Below are 17,770 nucleotides of genomic sequence, written 5' to 3' on the forward strand. Positions count from 1 at the left end.
CCTCTCACCCTGGCGGCCTTAGGCACGACTTGGAGACATTACTCGGTGTCGGGCCGTAGGCTGGCGTCGTGGACCATCTGGCACAGCCGGCTGATGCTCGCGCTCATTGCCTCCATGGGTCTAGCTTATAGTCAACTGATCTTGCGATTGGTGTGATCACTCTTGCCATTGGTTAGGGTGCGTAGGATTTCGTAGATTGGACTAGCAGGGAGCCTTTATATGAGAAGTGTAGACTGCGTTGAATTCACGTGCGTGTTGGCCATCTACTCCTCGGCCCTCTACTACACCTACCTTGGCTGTATGACAGGCAGGCCAACCACCTGTTGGGCCCACTTGTCATACTACCAAAGGCGGGTGCAGTAAGTCAATGAAGCTGCGCCCCCTCCGTGCTGGTGCAGTATAGTCATCGCACCGGACCTCTAGTTGGGGCCAAATGAGAAAACTTTGAAGTTTACTTGTTTATTGGTCCCCTTTGCATTTTGTGCCAAGTTTTGACCTTTGATTTAACTAATAAAATGTTAATGCATGTAACCAAAAATGTTGTGTAATCCGAAAACGCATAGGCACGGTAAATTAACTCCCTCCTCATTTCTTATTTCGTGACATATCAACCAATGAGAGATGTGGGCCTTGCATGCTTTCAATGACTTGAGACTACCAAACATGACATGCAGTGGTTAGTTCATTGCATGTAATCCTATTAATTAGCAAAAAGAAATTAAGTTCTCTCTCCGATAGGAATAAAACAATACACCATGTATTTATTTATAGAGGGAGTAGTACTTTTTTGTGACATGCATTACTAGATATTGCTAGTCAAATACTAAATCCAGATGGACGTGGTAGTACTACTAAATCCATAAGGTGGTGCTAGTACTAGTAGTAGTACTACCAATGTACTAGTAGCACTGTACTACCCGTTGGTCAAATTATTACGCGCTGCTCCTCACAGTGAAGTGACAAGACCCTGCGCCGGAGATGACACCTGAGTACAGGCGTTGTGTTCGGCATACCATAGTCAGCCTCACCATCTGCAGTCACTATCATCATGGTTGTAGAGCTAGCCTTCTTACAACTAGCCGTGTTCGACATAATTTCCCATGCGTAGATGCCCATGCATTGCACGAAACATCAAGATTGGGGGTGGACGGCGCCGGTAGCGGCCATCGCACTAGGTTTTTCCATGGCCTTCTAGATGTGGTGGGGAGGAGATAAGGCTGATTGTGAGAGACAAGGAGTTGTTTGTAAATAGGGAACAAGTTCGGGCATCTTTTTGCAAAAATGGAGAAGTTTGGTCTGTATGCGTCAGATCTAGATCCGACGGCTATTGGTGAAAGATGGCAGGCACGACATCATCTCCAACTCAGGACCTCTTTGATTCATGGAATTTTGAAAACGCAGGCATAGGACACGGCAATATTACAAGTTTCAAACTGATATTAAAATGTTAGGAGTAATGTTGCACCTACGAAGAGGGAATTACTGGGAAGTTTACGTAAGAACTTTTGTTACTTTAGGTGGATGCACCATTATCGTACAAACTAAAATCCACCGCCCTGACAAGTCACTAATGGGCAAATAAATTTTCGAGTCTCTGGCCACTTGATGTTTCAAAAACAAATTCAGCTTCTGTGGAGACTTTGTCATTTAGGCTTAGACGCTTGCGGTGATCAGCACACCATTCATTGTTGCACCAGAGAATGCCAAACCTCATTACCTTGAGCACACATGCCTCCAGAACAAAGAACCTGGCCAATTTAATCTCAGATGTGCTGCCTCGATAGTCGATCAAATCAATTTCTGTAAGATGGAGATCAAGGCGTTCGATGAGATTGTTATAGTGTAACACATTTTTCACTTTCAGGTCTTTTTTTATCTGCAAAAGAAGAGAACATATGAGAGCAGTTGGCTGTATAAGATTGCCGTGTCATCAAGAGGTACCAATATCATTCGCTCATACGATAGGGTTGGCTGGCTAGTGATATTTTTTCACTCTCTCTCCCTCTCTTTCTTTTTCCTCTCATTTACCTAGGGTTACCTTCCACTATGTCGCCGATGCGATATTTCTCAAAAGTATGCCACATAATACGCATCGATGTCAAATCAAAAGATTTTGGCACCGCTCTCGCGATGTAAGAGAGTTGGCACCGATGTGCACAAAGAACCACATGTATAAACAAATCAATCAAACCAACTACACCAGCATCTCACTCACCCAAACAAGTGTTTTTTTATTGCCTCAGTCCTCTCTCTCTCTCCCACGCAAGTGTTTTTTCATTGCGTGAGTTAACTCGGCACTGGAGCAAAGTAGGTGATCCAGATTGGGGCACGAGGTGAGCAATGGAGGGGCATCGATGCCAAATGCATCACAAGTGAATTTGGCATGTGTTTTGACCTATATAGTGGAGGGCCGTTATAGCCCACTTTTGTACTACCTCGTATTTAGTGTAAAATTTTAACCATAGATTTACCTAAGAAAATGCCAATGCATGTCACCAAAAATTATACCATTTGGAATTATGTTCAAATACGAATCCAATGATATAATTTTTAGTGACATGCATTCACATTTTGTCAGTTACATCTATGGTCAAATTTTGATACTACAAAATAGGAAGAGTAAACCAGGACGGAGGTAGTACTTGTTCTTAGGGTAACCATAGAGTTAGTAGTCTAAGTTACTTTCCACTATGACTAGCCTAGGCTACTATAGTAGTACAACAAAAAACGATGCAGGTGATCACATGAGAAAAAATACTAAAACATTTCTTTCGGTGCAGTGCGTAGATGCAATTTTGAACACTACACTATTCATCGTAATTTGGGAAAATTACGAAAAAACTGAGCTACGTTGTGATTATTGTTTACTAATAGGAAACAAGTTTCACCTCGGTGAGTAGCTTCTCCGTGCACAGAAAGCATGTAAGGAATCCAACAACTTGATCCAGACTAGGGCCAATAGATTTTATTGCCAAGATCTTCACTATGCGCATAGACTGGGTCAAGCTTGTGGGAATCATTTTCTGGAAGATGGTCGTAAATACATCAAGAAGAAATTTAAAAATGTGAATTTCAAGAAGACGGAGAAGAAGATGAGTGTTGTACCTGAACAAATACGGATACAATAAAGAGTTCGAAGAATTTGGCAGACGAGTACACCAACGCTGTCAATTTCGGCGCATCAACGACCCTGATTTTTGTTGGACCTTCTAGATCAGATACAAGCAATCTCTCACAGAAAGGCACATGAACAGCTGGAGTGATCTATTCCCATTTGATGTCTTGTTGCGGCGCCAGCAAGACACAAAAATCCATCAGAGATTCGTCGAGGCGATGTGGAGGCTAATGAACCCGTGGATCTGCTCAAGATGAAGGTACTCGAGCACAGTACAGCCGTGGAGTAGGTGCTCCATAGCATGCTTCGAGATGCCAACGTCGAAGAGGTCGAGCTGCTTGAGTTGAGGGAGAAGAAGGGCGGGCGCGGCATTAATCTAGGGAAGATAGCAGGAGCTGAAGCTGGCATGGCGCAGCTTTGGCGTGAGGCGGAGCGCGGACGGTGGCAGAGAGCGACATCGTCCAGCTTCAAAGCTGAGCTCCTCGAGCTGATATAGGGCGGGGTATAAGAACCACTCGTCGAACTTGGCTTGGACCTTGCAGTTGGTACTGAACATGCGTATGTCAAGGCGGTTGGCTGGCCCAGGGTGCGATGAAAGGATCTTCGAGACTGCGGCCATGCGTTTGCAATCCCCATCACAGAGGGAGCTATCGACGGTGAGGTTGAGGGGGATGCGGCGCCAGAGGGGGCGCCACCGCCGGGAGAGTAGGGCGGTCCGCACGGCAGATTTGGTGGGGAGCAGGCCGATGATGATGAGCAGCATGTCGTCGGGGAGGCTGCCGATGAAGTCTAGGCTCACCGGATGCGGTTTTGGCTCGAGCCGCCTCCGCTTGTTGGCTGCCTCGCCGTCCATCTCAACCAGCGGCGATGCCGGTGCACACGTGTGCTGGTCTGTGTTGTATGCTGGCCTGCTTGGTGTGCGCGAGTGCGACCTTCTGTGCATGCCACCGCACAGTGGTGAATTGTGCACGAGTGCGTCCTTCATGTGGAAGAAGTGTGTCCTCAATGCGCCCTTAACTTACTAGCGTGCGGGGCGCTACCCTGAGTGGTTTCAACTTTGTTTACTTCACCGTGTGTCAGATGGGCCTCTAGTTTACTTATTTTCACCCACTGCCACATGGGCCAGCACACGAAGATAGAGAACACGAGCTGACAAGGCAGCATGTGGACTGCTTGACCGGCCAACTAAACAATATATAGAGCTATACACTGACACGGTGAGCATATAATCTGTCGGTATAGAGACACTACTGGAATCAGCTTCTTTGCCGTCTGCCATGGCGGACGGCAAAGGCATGGATCACGGACGGAAAACGTCTTTGCCGTCCGCCCGCAGACGGCAAACTGTCCGTCTGAACATGTGCCAGCAAAGGCCTTCTTTGTCGTCCGCTTCCTGGAAACGCACGGCAAAGGATTTTGCCGTCCGCCATCCGAGGCCAGCAGACGACAACGACAACGGATGACAGTGCGGTGGCATGAGGGCCGTTAGGGGGTTAACGGCGCTCTTTGCCATCAGCCAGCGGATGGCAGAGAGTCAAAGCTCTTTGCCGTTCGCTAACAGACGGCAAAGAGCTCAGCTAGGCAGTACTGGGGAGCTGCCACATGGCCAGTTATGCCGTCTGCCAGCGGACGGCAAAGTGATTTGAATCTTTGCCGTCTACCAGCAGACGGCAAAGTGACCAAATAGGCAGCCAGTGTTTCCCAGGTATCTGCCACGTGTCCTCTTTGCCGTCCTCTAGCAGACGGGAAAGAGGCTACATACCCCCTGTTTTTATTTGTATCCATTTAGTTTCACAGGAATTCACACACACACACACACACACACACACACACATATATATATATATATATTCACATGCACAGCAGACATATGATGTATCCAACACATAGCTCCATCCATGACAACATACATACATAATAAGAAATAGAGTTCCATCCATACATATTACAGTAACATCACAATGTTCATCCAACACATTGTTCCATGCATGCATCCATATAACAAAGTTCCACATTTTTTATCGATACGAACGATAAAAAGAAAAGGGAAACAAGCGCTCCATCCATGCAAGCTTCCATATAGTGAATTAAATCTGCAAAATGGGAAACAATAAAGTTAGAAGAAGAAGACTAGAATCAGAAGAAAAAGAAGAAAAAGAAGAAGAATAAGAAGTAAGCATACTTAGGTAAAATGGAGCTAACCTAGCTAATTGTGCCATTTTTGAGTGAACTAAGCATATTATGCCATTTTTTATATAACTTAGAGCTAACTTCATTTTGGAGAAAAGAAGAAAACTAGAAGAAGAAGAAGAAGAAATCTAGAAGAAGAAAACTAGAAGAAGAAGAAGAATAAGAAGACTAGAAGAAGAACTTCTTCTTCTACTTTTCTTCTTCTTCTTTTCTTCCTATTGCTTCTTTTCTTCCTCTTCCTGGATTTTCTTCATCTTATTATGTCATTTGTGGACTAAATAGGCTAAATTATGTCATAAATGGACCGAATAGGCTAAATAAGAAGAAAAATGCCATTTTTGAGCTTACATAGCTAATTATGCCATTTTTACCTAACTAACCATATTATGAGATATAACTTAGAGCTTACTTCATTTTGGAGAAGAAGAAGAAAACTAGAAGAAGAAGAAGAAGAAGAAGAAGAAGAAGAAGAAGACTAGAAGAAGAAGAAGACTAGAAGAAGAAGAAGAAGAAGACTAGAAGAAGAAGAAGAGTAGAAGAAGACTAGAAGAAGAAGAAGAAGAAGAAGAAGAAGCAGACTAGAAGAAGAAGAAGATCTTCTTCTTTTCTTCCTATTCCTTCTTTTCTTCCTCTTCCTTGATTTTCTTCATCTTATTATGTCATTTGTGGACTAAATAGGCTAAATTATGTCATAAATGGACTAAATTGGCTAAATAAGAAGAAAAATTCCATTTTTGAGCTTACCTAGCTAATTATGCCATTTTTGACCTAACTAAGCATAACTTAGAGCTAACTTCATTTTGGAGAAGAAGAAGAAAACTAGAAGAACAAGAAGAAGAAGGAGAAGAAGAAGAAGACTATAATAATAAGAAGAAGATCTTCTTCTTATTTTTCTTCTAGTCTTCTCTTCTTCTCCTTCTCCTTCTTCTTCTTCTTCTTCTTATTTTCTTCCTATTCCTTCTTTCCTTCCTCTTCCTTGATTTTCTTCATATTATTATGTCATTTGTGGACTAAATAGGCTAAATTATGTCATAAATGGACTAAACACGCTAAATAAGAAGAAAAATACCGTTATGACGGAGGTGTAGGAATGGTCGGGGCTGCGCCAGTGCCAGACGGAGGTGAAGGACCGGTCGGGGTTCCGGCATTGGCAAAAGGAGTGGTCGATGCTTGTTGGGAGCCATGCTGCACCAAAGATCATTTCCAATAATGTCTCGTTAGCAAGTTCGCAAACTGAAATGTGAATAGTAGTAAGCAACGCCCATTCAAATCAAACTCACCGTGTTCACCGGAGCAATCTGGGGCATCGACGAAGGGGCCTGACTGTTTTTCTCGCACATGGTCTGCACATTTGGTTCTCACGAGTCAGTCATATTAGATAGTAATGCGAACATTACGTGCATGATTGGGCTAATACGCACGAGAAATGTACCACGATGAGCTCGTATAGGGCCCGGTTAGTGTTGCCGTTCCAGTTCCTCTCCTCCAACAACTTAGCCATCTTCTCCACCATCTCCTTTTTTGCCTCCCTTTTTGCCTTCTCCACAAGCTCCTTCGTCTTCAATCTCTCTTTCTCAACAATAGCCTGCAACACACCACTCCTCGTTAGCATTGTAATCATCGACGGACGCACACACATGTAATGGAGGAAAGGTGAGTGAGTCTGTATAACTAACCGCCATGGCGATCTCCGCGGGCCGTGCACGAGGCGTTATCTCAGGATTAGAGCTACTGAGGCACTTCTTGATCTGCGGGAGAGTCTTAGGACAATGTATCAGTCCATCACCAATGGCTTGAGAGCCATGGGACCTCCCGCCACCAGATATCATCACCAGCTCTGTATCAAAAGGATCATGGCTCGGGTTAAAGTCCTCCCCTTTCCTCGCCTTCCCCTCGTCTCTGTACCTCACAAGCTTGTGGTGGGAGGTCTTGTTGGTGAAGCTCTCTGGATCATCTAGGTCAGACTCCGTGAATGGCTTGGCCTTCTTGTACGGGGCCATATGGGCCATGCCATAGAGGTCGAATAGACCTGGCACAGGCTTCTTGTGGTGGTGCGCCTGAGAGAGAGGAACAAAATATTAGTTAAGGGCTCGTGCTAGCATGAAGAATGATATTGCTATGTAAATAGGTCATATTGGAGCTAACTAGCTAAGATTAATTTATGTCATTATTGAGCTATCGAAGGAAGTCATGCCATTTTTAACTGACTAAAGCATATTAAGTCATTTTATAGAGCTATCCAAGATTATTATGTCATTTTAGAGCTAAATATGTCATAACAGAACTATCTAGCATGAAGAATGAATTGCATGAATCATGTAGCAAACCACATACCCAGTTATCCCCATACTCAAACATGTTGGAGCTTCCTTGATGGTGTGGCACACCTTCCATTTGGTCGCGCTTATCCTTGGCCCTTTGGTGTTCGACTTACCATTGGGCAGGGCACCACGCATCCACCAACGCCTCCCAACAGTCCATCTTATCCACACACCATCTCGGGGGCACCTAAGTGAGTCAAGAGAAATTTCAGTGCTACGCCTATGAATCAAATCAAGAAAACTAAGTTCAAGGCCTTAAGAATAGGTAATTACCTGCATGTACTTCTCCTTACTCAGAAACTTCCCGTGACACTTCTACTTGCCCCTCTTAATACCCTTCGAGGCGTAGTAGTCTCGAACGACCTGCACCCGAGCCTCGTGCCTTAAGTTCTGAAGTAGGCGCTTGCACTCGTTTTCGACAACCATACACGCGGCCTCCTGCTCTCCCTCTGAAACCCTGTAGAAGGTCTGCAATGAAACAAGACAACACAGATTAGTACAATCACTCGGTAGTGTTGATTTTTTGTTCTATAAAGGAGAAATTACCCAAAACCGACGGAACACAATGTCGGCCACCGTCTCGCACAAGACACCGTCCACCCTCTCCTCCGGTGGGGCCGGGGCAACCGAGTACAGCTCCCAGGTCAGTGCTAGCTGTGGAACCTGACCCTCACCGGGCAACGTGACCCACCCAGGGAAGTGTTGCCAGCAAAGCACACCAAGGACCTGGTTGGGCCTACGGGAACCACGGGGGCGTACCCAGCCCCTGCAGTATGACAAGGCCAATGCATTAGATATTAATTTGAAGGAACATGAAGGCAAAAGGTTAAAAAATAGTAAATGCACATACTTCAACCCTTTAGGCGCAATCAACCACCTCTGGTCGGTGGTCGTCGGCACGGGCGGGAGCTTTGTAGCGCCACACTTGTAGACCTTGTTGCCCTTCTCAACCAGCTCGTCATCGCTGTAGCTATCATCTGAAAAGGTGTCCTCGCTACAATCCTTCGAGCCACTAGCCTACGGAGTCTCGTGGGCCGAAGACCCCATGACCGGAGTCTTCTGAGACAAAGACTCTGGGATCGGACTCACGTGGGACGAAGGATCGGCGACCCGAGTCTAGTCGGGGGAAGGATCAGCGACCGAAGGATCATGGACCGGAGTCCGAGACGGGTCCACGTCAGACGGAGCACTCTTGTGGTTGGATGAATCAGCTGAGGGTGGCGTCGAGGAAGGCGTAACAGCCTTCCTACCTCTTCCACTGCCACATCCACGTCTAGCAGGCTTCTTCGTCCTCCCCGACGTCTCCCAGCCGAAGAAGAAGCGCCCGCCGCAGTTGTCTGCGTACTATCTAGCAGCGCTCTCTGGAGGGGCTGGGCTGGAATAATGGAACCACCCCTCCCAGTAGCGCTCGCAGGAGGATCGGGGCGCTCTGGACCCTTGCCCACCATCCTGTCAACACCTGCAATGACAAAAAGTAAACGAAATTAGTTCAACATAAAAAAATTTGGATACCTGACATGAACATAATAATATGTATATAATTTAAGTGTATCATAATCATGACCATAATAAAAATACACCCGATCAACACAAATATATATGGGGTCGAGGTGTGGTGTCATGGTGTCGGGGTGTCGGGGTGTCAGGGTGTCATGGTCGGGGTGTGGTGTCAGGGTGTCGGGGTCGGGGGTGAGGGTGAGTGTGGTGTCAGGGTGTCGGTGGTCGGGGTGTCAGGTGTCGGAGTGTCGGTGGTCGGGGTTGGGGTTGGGGTGTGGTGTCAGGGTGTTGGGGTGTCGGGGTCAAGGTGTCGTCCCTGGGTGTCATGTCGGGGTTGGGGTGTCAGGGTGTCGGGCTTGGGGTCAGGATCGACCGCGGTCGGGGCGTGGTGTTAGGGTGTCAGTTGGTCGGGGGTCGGGGTGTGGTGTCAGGGTGTCGGGGGTCGGGGGTCGGGGTGTCGTGCCGAGGTGTCGGGGTGTCGACCGAGTGTCGGGGTCGGGTCGGGGTCTCTTTTTTCCTTTTCTTCTTCTTCTTCTCCTTCTCTCCTCTTTCTTCTTCTTCTTCTTCTTCTCCTTCTTCTCCTTCTCCTTCTTCTTCTTCTTCTTCTTCTTCTTCTTCTTCTTCTTCTTCTTCTTCTTCTTCTTCTTCTTCTTCTTCTTCTTCTTCTTCTTCATCTTCATCATCATCATCATCATCATCATCATCATCATCATCATCATCATCATCATCATCATCATCATCTTCTTCTTCTTCTTCTTCTTCTTCTTCTTCTTCTTCTTCTTCTTCTTCTTCTTCTTCTTCTTCTTCTTCTTCTTCTTCTTCTTCTTCTTCTTCTTCTTCTTCTTCTTCTTCTTCTTCTTCTTCTTCTTCTTCTTCTTCTTCTTCTTCTTCTTCTTCTTCTTCGTCTCCTTTTTCCTCTTCTTTTCCTCTTCTTCTTTCTTCTTCTCCCTCCTCCTGTTCCTCCCTCCTCCTTCTACTTCTTCTAAACTAAAACTAAAACTAATCTAAAATAAACTAAAACTAAAACTAATCTAAAATAAACTAAACTAAAACTAAAACTAATCTAAACTAAACTAAACTAAACTAAAACTAAAACTAAACTATAACTAAAACATAATCTAAACAAAAAGAAACTAATTAAACAAAAAAAAGGGGGAGGAGCTCACCTGGTGGAGGGGGAGGCCGGACGGCTGTGGCGGCCGCTGGAGGAGGCGGCGACCCGGTGGAGGGGGAGGCCGGACGGCCGCGGCACGGCTGCCTGACATGGAAGAGGCGGCGGGGCCGCGGTGGAGGTCGGGGCGGGGCGGCGGGGCGGCCAGCTACGCCGGACGGGGTCGGCGGCGATGGCGCGGGCCGGTGTGGGTGGGGGATCGCGATGAAGGGGAGGGGCCGGGGCGGGGTGACGTGGAAGGGGCGGCGGGGGTGCGGTGGAGGTCGGGGGGCGTAGGGGAGGGGTGCGGGGCAGACGGGGTCGGCGGCGGCGCGGGTGTGGGTGGGGACGAATGAGAGAGTGGAGAGAAGAGAGGAGGCGGGACAGCCGTTAACGTACCTGCCTCTTTGTCTTCCACCAACGGTCGGCAAAGAGGTGGGGCCGGTGGGCTTGAGTTGGTTAAACAATAACAGGACCCACCCACCTCTTTGTCGTCTGCTAGCAGACGACAAAGATTCTTTGCCGTCAGCCAGTGAACGGCAAAGAACGGGCTGATGGCAAAGACTTCGTTTGCCATCAGCCACATCTTTGTCGTCCGTTTTCTTGTGGCTGACGGCAAAGTCCTTCTTTGCCGTCAACAAGCGGACGACGAAGAATTTGATTCTAGTAGTGAGAGTTTGAGTGAGAGGGGAGACCCGTGAGAGATAGCAGAGAGAGAAAAAGAGCTAATCCCTCCATTCGACAATGTAGTGCCAACAGTTTTTTAAAGACAAACTTTTGAAACTTTGACCAAGTTTATAAAGAAATTACTTATATCTACAATAACAAAGATAAATGATAGTATGGAGTACATGTTTTGATGAATCTAATGATCGTTCCAGATGTAAATGTTTTTCTCCACATATACCTGGTCAAACTTTTCTGAGGTTTGAGTTTTCAAAACATCCATATGCTTATGGATGTGAGAGAGTCCCTAACTAGAGAGAGAGAGAGAGAGTGTGGGTGTGAAATAGAAAGAGTGAGTGAAAAAAGTGTGTGTGCATGTGTGAAAGAGACATGGACAACACACGATAAAAGTAGAGAAAAGGCGTCTGTGTGTTATGCAAACATATCACACATGCATCTTCGACAACGGAAGCAAGGTGAGGAGATAGTGTGTGGTTGTTTGCAACTGAGAGAGAAAGACCCCTACCACATGGCCACCAGGGGTCTGGCAAGTAGGGAGAGAGGTCAAGAGAGACATACGGAGAAAATGCAGACATGGGGAGGAGAGAGTGTATGTTTGTGATAAAGAGATCCCCTAGAGATCGTGATGGGACTACATGGGTGGGAGATCGATTGACAAGGTGTGTGCATGATAGAAGATACCCCGAGAGATATCAAGATAGACGTATGGATGGAAGGAGACAATACATGTGTTCCTGATGGCTAGTGAGAGATAATCATACTTAGGGGGTGTTCTTGTGCCTATGATGGAGTGAGGATTATGGTACTTAGGGGGGTGCGTGTCACATAGAGAGAGAACAAGGGCAGAGAGTGTTCGATGGGTCTATATGTAGCGCGAGCGAGACATCTATATGTGTGAACCAGGGAGATATAAAGTTTGAGAGAGATAGAGGAGCCCCAATAAGGCTGAGTGGCGTGTCAGATAGCTGAGAGGGGGAAAGAGATATTCCGGCCGCTCGATAATGCAGTGCATGTAAATTTTTTTAGAAGTCGAACTTTGGAAACATTGATCAGGTTTACGCAAATGTTATTTATATCTACAATACCAAAGATACATCATATGAAACTACATCTCATGATGAATCTAATGGTATATGTTTGCCATTCTAGATGTAAATGTTTTTCTCCACGTACATGGTCAAACTTTGTGATGTTTGACTTTTCAATAAATCTATATGCTATGGACCGAAGAGGGTGCCTAAGTCGAGAGAGATCAAGTGCGTGTGAAGGAGAATGAGTGAGTGTGCAAAAAGAGTATGTGTGTGAAAGAGAAAGGGACAAAAAACGATAAATTAGAGAGAGTGTGTTTTTTCATTTCTTATGCAAACATATCACGCATGCTTCTCCGAGATAGAAAAGCGAGGTGAGTAGATACACGAAGATAGCTAGTGTGTGATTTTTTGCAACGGAGAGAGACACCCCTATAGCACATGTCCAATACTGGTCTGGCCAACAAGGAACAAAGGTCGAGAGGGACACGTGGAGAACATGGGCGCATGGGGAGGGAGAGAGGGTGTGTTTGGGATAGAGAGATCCCCTCGAGATCGTGAGGGGAGTTATATGGGTGGGAGATCGTGGGAGGTGCATGTAAGATAGAAAGATGCCCCGAGAGAAATCGAGATAGACCATGAACATGTTTGTGATGTATACTAAGATTAGCTAGTCATATACCTATAGGGGTGGACTGCGTGTGCCTACATTTGAGTGAGAGACCATCATACTTGGCTAGGCATGAGATTGTGTGTGTGTGCGCGTTTGAGATGGAGAAAGAATGAGGGAGAGAGATAAAGTTTTAGATGGGTCTATCGAGTGCGAGTGAGATATGCATGTGTATGTGTGACCCAAGTAGATGGAGAGTTTGTGTAACGCCCACGATGCCGCTATATCTCCCACGCATCGAAGCACGACTTAGAGGCATAACCGCATTGTAAGCAATGTCGCAAGTGAGGTAATATTCACACAACCCATGTAATACATAAGGAAAATAGATACATAGTTGGCTTACAATTGCCACTTCACACAATACATGAATAAAGCATTACATCATCCAGATACAATCAAGGTTCGACTACGGAACCAAAATGAAAGAAGACTACCCCAAATGCTAGATAGATCCTCGATCGTCCCAACTGGGCTCCACTACTGATCAACTGAAAAACGGATCAACATAATGAACAAGGTCTTCATCGAGCTCCTCCTTGAGCTAGGTTGCGTCACCTGCCCGGTAGCATCGGCACAAGCAAACTGGTTTTGGAAGTATCTGTGAGTCACGGGGACTCAGCAATCTCACACCCTCACGATCAAGACTATTTAAGCTTATAGGTAGGGTAAAAGGCATGAGGTGGAGCTGCAACAAGCACTAGCATATATGGTGGCTAACATACGCAAATGAGAGCGAGAAGAGAAGGCAAAAGCATGATCGATGAACTATGATCAATAAGTGATCCTAGAACAACCTACGTCAAACATTACTCGAACACCGTGTTCACTTCCCGGACTCCGCCGGAAAGAGACCATCACGGTTACACACACGGTTGATGCATTTTAATTACGTTAAGTTTCAGGTTTTCTACAACCGGACATTAACAAATTCCCATCTTCCCATAACCACGGGCACGGCTTTCGAAAGTTCAAATCCCTGCAGGGGTGTCCCAACTTAGCCCATCACAAGCTCTCACGGTCAACGAAGGATATTCCTTCTCCCAAGACAATCCGATCAGGCTCGGCATCCTGGTTACAAGACATCCTCGACAATGGTAAAACAAGTCCAGCAACACCGCCCGAATGTGCCGGCAAATCCTGATAGGAGCTGCACATATCTCATTCTCAGGGCACACTCAGATGAGCGCTCCGTACAACTAAAACCAAACCTCGAGTTTCCCCGAGGGGGCGCTGCACAGGGCTCTAGTTTGGACCAACACTCAGAGGAGCACTAGCGCGGGGGGGGGGGGGGGGGGGGTAAATAAAGATGACCCTTGAGTCCGCGGAACCCAAGGGAAAAAGAGGCTAGGTGGCAAATGGTAAAACCAAGGTTGGGCATTGCTGGAGGAGTTTTATTCAAGGCGAACTATCCAGGGGTTCCCATTATAACCCAACCGTGTAAGGAACGCAAAATCCGGGAACATAACACCGATATGACGGAAACTAGGGCAGCAAGAGTGGAACAAAACACCAGGCATAAGGACGAGCCTTCCACCCTTTACCAAGTATGTAGATGCATTAATTAAATAATAGATATTGTGATATCCCAACAAAATATCCATGTTCCAATAAGGAACAAGCTCCAATCTTCACCTGCAACTAACAACGCTATAAGAGGGGCTGAGCAAAGCGGTAACATAGCCAAACAACGGTTTGCTAGGACAAGGTGGGTTAGAGGCTTGGCTTAGCAATATGGGAGGCATGATAAGCAAGTGGTAGGTATCACAGCATAGGCATAGCAAAAGATCGAGCAACTAGCAGGCAAAGATAGAAGTGATTTCGAGGGTATGGTCATCTTGCCTGAAATCCCGCAAGGAAGAAGAACTAGTCCACGAAGAAGACAAACGGACGTAGCCGAACGGATCCTCACAACTCCGGAACGAAACCGAAGCTAACGAGAGAAGCAACCCGGAAAGAAACAATCAACATAGTAAACAACCACCACATAACATGGCATGATGCACAATCAAGTATGATGCATGTCCGGTTTAATGAAGCATGGCATGGCAAAGTGCACAAGCAACCCTACAAATTAAGTGGAGCTCAATATGCAACTCTGTTGCATATTGACGAAACACCACGTGACTCATTTAGTTCGATCTTGTTTATGTACCCAATAATATTCAATGTTGTTAAACATGGCAAGAGGGTGAAGCATAAGAAAACTAAACATTTAGGCAAGTTTAAATGAGGCCGGAAATAACAAACAACAAATCTGGTAAATCCCCATATGCAATTATCAATTTGGTGCAACAATAATTTTAAACATTTAAATGTTATTATCATGATGCGAATGACATGTGCAAGTTTATGCAATTTTTATTAAAAGTTTGACAAGAGCATTATGAAGCATTTGTCACTGTGGTGGAAAGGAAAGGGGTGCCACGGCAACGATAACGAAAACGGTGCCACGGCAACGTTCCGGTTCCGGTAATTCGATTGAGATACCGATGCAAAGGAGAAGTGTGTGGATGCGTGCAAAAGATGGTGGGGCACTCCCGGATATCGGGTGTCCCACGAGTTGGCGACAAGGAAATGAGTGAAAAATTGGACATGGTGCAAACACGAGCACCTCAAACATCGCAAGCATTCGTTCACGGACGTCGTCTCGGGGTTATACCTTTGAAGCATTCATTTCCGAAGCAGATTGGGTTCGATAGTAGCGGAAGTAGTGGTTCACGTTTGTTCGGAGAGGTACTTTATGACTCCAATGTCTTCGGGGTGACGGTAGTGGTACACGTTATCAGGGTACTTGTCTCATCACCGGGCGTATTCATACATGTTCGGAGGGAAACTTGGCACATCCATGTACTTGGCGTTCTGGTGCGGTACTTGGTGAATGTAACACGGGCGTCGGTGGTGGAACTTGGCGCCGTATTGGGAAGTAGTTGTACTCACGGTCTTCAGCGACGGTAGTCGTACATGGGTCTTTGGCGACGGTACTTGGCATTCTCGTTCCGGCCGACCCAAAATGAAGCACGACAAAGGGGCCTCTCGAGGCAGCAGCCAAAGGTGCACGGGGCAGCGTAGAAAACGCGATACACGGACATGGGTGCTAGCACTCGCAGTGGACATGGAGGCAGGGCGATGAGAAGGCGCATAGCTTGGTTAGGGACGAAAAGGGGCTGCGGGCGGCCGGACTTGTCCAGGCGGCAGGGGAGGCAGAGGCCCGGTGGCGCTGGTAGCTGCTGCTGCTCGATGCAGCCGACGTCAAGGAGATGGAATCAGGGCGATGCACGGGGCTCCGGCAGAGGGACTTGGCGAGCAGGGGCGTCACGGGGACGGACTGCACCGGGCGGAGGCAAGGCGATGGCCATGGCTGGGATCTGTGAAGTATCCACGGCAGCGGGTTGAGGGAGAAACGAGGCAAGGAAGGGAAGGAGAGGGGCGACAGGGTCGGAATACAGGTGGCCGGATGCTGCTTGTCTTGTGCTCGGGAGGACACGAGTAGGGGCGTGCTCGTTCTGAGGAAGCGCTCGGGGTCGGCTTTCGGTTCGAGCTCCTCTCGACTGAATCAAGGATGGAGCAGGAGGCAGGGAGCTATGGGGTGGCAGCCGACAACAACTCCGGTGGCCGGCCGGCGCGACGAGGTGGTGTAGGGTCGGGCGCAGTGCCCTGGCGGCGGCGCTAGGAGGGGGTGAGGGAATCAGATCGAGGGAGATGAGAGGGGTTGGCGGCGCTGTGTGAGGGAGAGAGCGAGAAGAGGAGCGGCGCGCGTGGGAACGAGAGGGAGATGAGGAATTGGGCCAGGGGGTAGCGATGCGGGAGTGCTAGGGTTAGGATTAGGTGGGCCTGCGGGGAAGGATGGGCCTAGAGAGGCCGGCCTGGGCTGGGCTTCTCTCTTCCTCTCTCTTCTTTTTTTAAGAGAAAAGAATTAGAGATAAAAAGAAAAGGAGGGTTAAGGAAAGGATTTGTGCAAGGGGGCTATTTTCCCGGTCTCACAAAAATGAGTTTGAACTAGGAAAAATAGAAGTGGTCGAGACAGAAAGTTTAAATTCAAACTCATTTGATTTAAATTCAAATGACTTGAATATGATGTGAGGGTTGGGAAGGTCCAAAAATGTTCGGATTTTTGGTGGATCGCCGGAAAACAATGGAAGAATTTACGGACAAGGTTCGGGGTCAAGAAGCGAGATAACAAAGGCATGGGGAAATTTGCAAGTGTGTTTTAGGTGATTCCATAAGAATGGATTATTTATCATAGCTCCCTAATATTGGGAGGGTATGTTATAAAGAGAAGTCACCCTTCCCTCGATTTAAATAGATCAAAGATCTATGCATTTTATTTAGTTGAGTTTACAAGATTTATGACATGATGCAATGCACATGATGCAAAGATGAATGCAATAAACCAATAACTCACATGACGAAAACCCGTAAACCCTGGAAGGCATCTAAAGCTACGGTCTTGGGGCGTCACAACACTCCACCACTACGAGAGGATCTCGTCCCGAGAACTAGGATGGCACCGGAGAGAAACGGAATAGGAAGAGAAACGGTAAAACTAAGTTGCTTCTTTGACAAACGAGTGAAACCAAAGAAGCTTGAAAGGTTAAGCCATTTTGAGAAAAGAATACAACGGAGATGAACGAAGTTGAAAACACTCCGTTAGAAAAGAGTTACAAGGAACATTACGAGAACCTTATGGGTTGAAAGACATAAGAAAAGGTTACGATGGACAAGAAGTAGATGCAAGCACCTCTGTTGACACGAGATGTACAAGGAATGATAAAGATCAATTACGGCAACACTCCAGTTGGAAATGGAAGGTAAAGAATATGAGCTTTGCAATATGGAAGCACTTGGATGAGACTCCGGTGAGAAGAGGAATGATAGACACAACACTCCGGTTAAAACAAGATAGAGAAGGAATAAGACTGATATAATTTGGGCAGCACTCCGGCTGGAAATGGAAGGAATTGAACAAGATCTTGACAAACAAGATGATGGGTTGAAGCGAGCAACATCACAATGCCTCCGAAATGAAAGAATAGAAGATAGATAATTGAAATAAAAGAATGGAGAAGAAAATGCCAACTTCTGCCACAAAAGAGCTTGAAAAAGACATCC

This window comes from Triticum urartu, chromosome 3A (genome assembly GCF_056163025.1).
Source record: "Triticum urartu cultivar PI428250 chromosome 3A, HENAU_Tu73, whole genome shotgun sequence".
Lineage (NCBI taxonomy): Eukaryota > Viridiplantae > Streptophyta > Magnoliopsida > Poales > Poaceae > Triticum > Triticum urartu.